The following is a 6,069-nucleotide window of genomic DNA, read 5'->3' on the forward strand; positions in this document are numbered from 1 at the left end:
TGCTGCAATTTTTCTGCACCCCAGTTCCTGTGTTTTCGTGCATATTTGAGTCGCTTGGCCTTGTTTCCACGTTGGAGGTATGGCTTTTTGGCCGAAAGTCTTCCATGAATGCCACTTCTGACCAGACTTCTCCAAACAGGAGATGTTTTTTGCCAATTCTGAGCTGATGGACACCGTTGGACATCTTCCGATTGCAAAGGGAAGTAAGCATGATGTGTCTTTCATCTGCTGCAGTAAGTTTCTTTGGCCGACCACTGTTTCTACAGTCCTCAACATTGCCCGTTAATTTGTGCTTCTTCAAAAGAGCTTGGACAGCACATCTGGAACCCCCTGTCTGTCTTGAAATTTCTGCCTGGGAGAGACCTTGCTGATGCAGTATAACTACCTTGTGTCTTGTTGCTGTGCTCAGTCTTGCCATGGTGTATGAATTTTGCAACTTCACCTTGTTGAGTTTGGCTGTTCCTCACCCAGTTTTATTCCTCCGACACAGCTGATTCTGTTTCAGTTAATGATTGTGTTTCAACCTACATATTGAATTGATGATCATTAGAACCGGTTTGATATAATTGTTTAATGATACACCTGACTATATGCCAACAAAATCTCTGACTTTGTGCAAGTGCACTGTTTGGAAGGCAAAGGGTGGTCACACCAAATATGGATTTGATTTAGATTTTCCTTCTGTTCACTCACTTTGCATTTAGTTAATTGATAAACATATCTATTTTTGAAGCATTCTTACTTTACAGCATTTTTTCACACCTCCCAAAAACGTTTGCACAGTACTGTATATTTTAGATTTTAGATTCTTCAAAGTAGCCACCCTTTGACTCGAGGACAGCTTTGCAAACTCTTGGAATTCTCTCAACCAGCTTCATGGGGAATGTTTTTCCAACAGTGTTGAAGGAGTTCCCACATATGCTGAACACTTGTTGGCTGCTTTTTCTTCAATCTGCAGTCCAACTCATCCCAAACCATATCATTTGGGTGATTGTGGAGGCCAGGTCATCTGATGCAGCACTCCATCACTCTACTTCTTAGTCACATAGCCCTTACAGCCTGGAGGTGTGTTTTGGGTTAATGTCCTGTTGAAAAGCAAATGATAGTACCACTAAGCACAAACCAGATGTTATTGCCGTATTGCTGCAGAATGCTGTGGTAGCCATGCTGGCAAAGTGTGCCTTGAATCCTAAATAAATCACTGATATTGTCACTAGGAAGGCACCCCCACACCATCACACCTCCTCCTCCATGCTTCACGGTGGGAACCACACATGCGGAAATCATCCGTTCACCTACTCTGCATCTCACAAAGACACGGCAGTTGGAACTAAAAATCGCAAATTTGGACCAAAGGACAGATTTCCATCAGTCTAATGTCCATTGCTCGTGTTTCTTGGCCAACCAAGTCTCTTCTTTTTATTGGTGTCCTTTAGTAGCAGTTTCTTTGTATCAATTCAACCATGAATGCCTGATTCGCACAGTCTCCTCTGAACAGTTGATGTTGAGATGTGTCTGTGAAGCATTTATTTGATGTGCAATTTCTGAGGCTGGTAACTCTTATCCTCTACAGCAGTGTGTCTTCCTATTCTGTGGTGGTCCTCATGAGAAACCGTTTCGTCATAGCGCTTGGTGGTTTTTGCGACTGCACTTAAAACCTCTTGGATCTATAGGGGCGCTATTTCATTATTGGATAAAAAACGTTCCCGTTTTAAGCGCAATATTTTGTCACGAAATGTGATGTACAAAACGGAGCTATTTCTAATACACAAATAATCTTTTTGGAAAAACTGAGCATTTGCTATCTAACTGAGAGTCTCCTCATTGAAAACATCTGAAGTTCTTCAAAGGTAAATTATTTTATTTGAAGGCTTTTATGTTTTTGTTGAAATGTTGCCTGCTGGATGCTAACGCTAATGCTAACGCTAAATGCTACGCTAGCTAGCTACTGTTACACAAATGATTGTTTTCCTATGGTTGAGAAGCATATTTTGAAAATCTGAGATGACAGTGTTGTTTACAAAAGGCTAAGCTTGAGAGATGGCATATTTATTTCATTTCATTTGCGATTTTCATGAATAGTTAAAAAGAAACTTTAAAAGTTCTTGAAATTTTCCAGATTGACGGAACTTCATGTCTTAGAGTAATGATGGACTGCTGTTACTCTTTGTTTATTTGACCTGTTCTTGCCATAATATGGACTTGGTCTTTTACCAAACAGGGCTATCTTCTGTACCCTACCTTGTCACAACTGATTGGCTCAAACACAATAAGAAGGAAAGGAATTCCACAAATTAACTTTCAACAAGGCACACTTGTTAATTGAAATGCATTCCAGGTGACTACCTCATGAAGCTGGCTGAGAAAATGGCAAGAGTGTGCAAAGCTATCATCAAGGCAAAGTATGGCTACTTTGAAGAATCTCAAATATAAAATATATTTTGATTTGTTTAACACTTTTTTGGTTACATCATGATTCCATATGCGTCATTTTAGTTACACATAGTTTTGATGTCTTCACTATTATTCTACAATGTAGAAAATAAGAAAAATATAGAAAAACCGTGGAATGAGTATGTGTGTCCAAACTTTTGACTGGTGTATATACACTGCTCAAAAAAATAAAGGGAACACTAAAATAACACATCTTAGATCTGAATGAATGAAATGTTCTTATTAAATACTTTTTTCTTTACATAGTTGAATGTGCTGACAACAAAATCACACAGAAATTATCAATGGAAATCAAATTTATCAACCCATGGAGGTCTGGATTTGGAGTCACACTCAAAATTAAAGTGGAAAACCACACTACAGGCAGATCCAACTTTGAAGTAATGTCCTTAAAACAAGTCAAAATGAGGCTCAGTAGTGTGTGTGGCCTCCACGTGCCTGTATGACCTCCCTACAACGCCTGGGCATGCTCCTGATGAGGTCGCGGATGGTCTCCTGGAGGATCTCCTCCCAGACCTGGACTAAAGCATCCTCCAACTCCTGGACAGTCTGTGGCGTTGGTGGATGGAGCGAGACATGATGTCCCAGATGTGCTCAATTGGATTCAGGTCTGGGGAACGGGCGGGCCAGTCCATAGCATCAATGCCTTCCACTTGCAGGAACTGCTGACACACTCCAGCCACATGAGGTCTAGCATTGTCTTGCATTAGGAGGAACCCAGGGCCAACCGCACCAGCATATGGTCTCACAAGGGGTCTGAGGATCTCATCTCGGTACCTAATGGCAGTCAGGCTACCTCTGGCGAGCACATGGAGGGCTGTGCGGCCCCCCCAAAGAAATGCCACCCCACACCATGACTGACCCACCACCAAACCGGTCATGCTGGAGGATGTTGCAGGCAGCAGAACGTTCTCCACGGCGTCTCCAGACGGTCACGTCTGTCACATGTGCTCAGTGTGAACCTGCTTTCATCTGTGAAGAGCACAGGGCGCCAGTGGCGAATTTGCCAATCTTGGTGTTCTCTGGCAAATGCCAAACGTCCTGCACGGTGTTGGGCTGTAAGCACAACCCCCACCTGTGGACGTCGGGCCCTCATACCACCCTCATGGAGTCTGTTTCTGACCGTTTGAGCAGATACATGCACATTTGTGGCCTGCGGGAGGTTATTTTGCAGGGCTCTGGCAGTGCTCCTCCTGCTCCTCCTTGCACAAAGGCGGAGGTAGCGGTCCTGCTGCTGGGTTGTTGCCCTCCTACGGCCTCCTCCACGTCTCCTGATGTATTGGCCTGTCTCCTGGTAGCGCCTCCATGCTCTGGACACTACACTGACAGACACAGCAAACCTTCTTGCCACAGCTCGCATTGATGTGCCATCCTGGATGAGCTGCACTACCTGAACCATTTGTGTGGGTTGTAGACTCCGTCTCATGCTACCACTAGAGTGAAAGAACCGCCAGCATTCAAAAGTGATCAAATACAAGAATAGTCAACAACATGGGTATGTGTGAACAGAATATGAACTTTTAAAAGTGAGACTTTCACTGACCGTTATTTTAATTACATTTTTAGTTTTTTTTATCAACACCCAATTTCGTGGTATCCAATTGGTAATTAACAGTCTTGTCCCATCGCTGCAACTCCCGTACGGACTCGAGAGAGAGGAGAAGGTCGAAAGCCGTGCGTCCTCCGAAACACAACCCAGCCAAGCCACACTGCTTCTTGACACAATGCCCGCTTAACCCAGAAGCCAGCCACACCAATGTGTCGGAGGAAACGCTGTACACCTGGTGACAGTGTCAGCATGCCCTGCATGCCACAGGAGACGCTAGTGCACAATGGGACAAGAACATCCCTGCCGGCCAAACCATCCCCTAACCCGGATGAAGTTGGGCCAAATGTGCGCCGCATCATGGGTCTCCCGGTCGCGGCCAGCTGCGACAGAGCCTGGACTCAAACCAGGATCTCTAGGGGTACAGCTAGCACTGCGATGCAGTGCCTTAGACCATTGCCACTCGGGAGACCCAACAGTTATTTTAACATTCTAAGTTCTATAGAGGCAAACAGCAGACGGCATACTTTTGGGTGTCCTGGGTTGCTTAACTTAGCTTAACTTTCTGTGGTGTATTGGAACAGAACAGTAGTTTTGAATTATGATTCATAGAATATGAGAAGTATATAAAACAATTTAAGTTGAACGATTTACATGATCTTTCCATAATGTTCATTCTGTTGTCTATTCAAAAAGGTCCATTCAGCTTACATTGTACTTGGAATACAGCTCAGAGATTTTTGCATAGATAGCTGAGCCGATGTTAACTGGAAGGTTGTTCGGCCACTTCTGGAGAGCAGCCCCTATGATATAAAAGGAGAAAAGGAAATTAAGTAAACACTTACAATAAAGGATGAAAGTAAGTAAAGGCTGTGTTCCTGTTTGCATTTTGCTTACTGTAAATGGCGTCCAGTTTTGTTTTCTCTAGCGGCTGACGGTGAGGTCTATTCCCCTTTGACATCTCCCGGTGGTTGCTCACCAGCAAGACCTCCACGGGATGGACTGCCATGATCAATGTCCTTACAAAGGATGAGGCAGAGTTGGCATTTACAGCATAGGCCCAAGAAAGCTTCTCAACAAACACCCTGGATAGATTTCAATGTATTTAAACATGGAAACAGGGATCATTTTTTGGCGGGTATATTCCATCAAACAAAATATGCAAATAGAATTAACATTAATTGTTTGAATATCTGAAAATAGATGAATGCAAATTAAAATAGATTAATTAAAGCCCATTACCTGATCTGTATCAGTCACAGGAACTGGAGAGGGGGGAAACATCAGTTTCCTCACGTCTATAAGAACATTGATTAGATTGAAGATAAGTAATGAAATAACTTAATTCAGAGGTACTGTATGCTACAGCAGATGTGAAAACCTTATAGTTTCTGTAAAAATAAGACGAAACAGCCAATCTGGGTCAGCTCATTTACCGACACTGACAAACATGCCTCACACAAGCATTACTAAAATAATGAAATATGGGTGGAAATTGATGTTCAAAATTAAACGACTGACTGGTTTGTCGCATCACTCAGACATCAAGCGGGTCCACACAAAAAACAAATGTGAGGAATAAGGTTTTCGAGGTGGCGTTACCTAGGAGTTAAACATTATCAGTAGCCATGGTATCAGTTAGCTTTCAATACTGAATAAGTGCGACTGCTTATGGCAAAAATCCTAGATAAGTGGCATAGACACACATTTTTGCCTCGGTTTATCCCAGCGGATAAGAGTCAAGACTATTGCTCAGCATGACCTTGAAAGAACCATATCCTTCCATCTGTCATTCTGCTATTTCAGTTCAAAAGTTATCCTGTTTAAGTTTGGAGATCTCCTTCTCCAATTCAACCCTTCTGTTCATGAGCTTAACGCTGTCTGATGACCGATACTGTTTTAGGAGCTCTTCAACTGATGTCTTCTTCGTCACCTTTGACTTCTGGGTATCATATGAATGACAATATGAGTGAAAGAGAAATGCTGATAATCACTGTTACACAAGAGGGACAATTTTGTACCATTAATAAAACCTAAATCAGTAAATGAGCCTTACCTTTGACTGCAAG

General features: G+C 42.8%; 1 long non-coding RNA gene across 1 annotated transcript; it reads right to left on the minus strand.

The window, feature by feature from the left end:
• Positions 1-2,651: 2,651 nt before the first annotated feature.
• Positions 2,652-5,777, minus strand: LOC149983492 (uncharacterized). The gene is made up of 3 exons (XR_016496115.1): positions 5,243-5,777; positions 4,898-5,019; positions 2,652-4,803 (listed from the first exon to the last, which is right to left on the minus strand). It is a non-coding gene; the product is annotated as an uncharacterized LOC149983492 (long non-coding RNA).
• Between the last annotated feature and the right edge of the window lie 292 nt (positions 5,778-6,069).

This window comes from Oncorhynchus mykiss, chromosome 5, assembly GCF_057628025.1.
Source record: "Oncorhynchus mykiss isolate SJ-2025 chromosome 5, ASM5762802v1, whole genome shotgun sequence".
Taxonomy (NCBI): domain Eukaryota; kingdom Metazoa; phylum Chordata; class Actinopteri; order Salmoniformes; family Salmonidae; genus Oncorhynchus; species Oncorhynchus mykiss.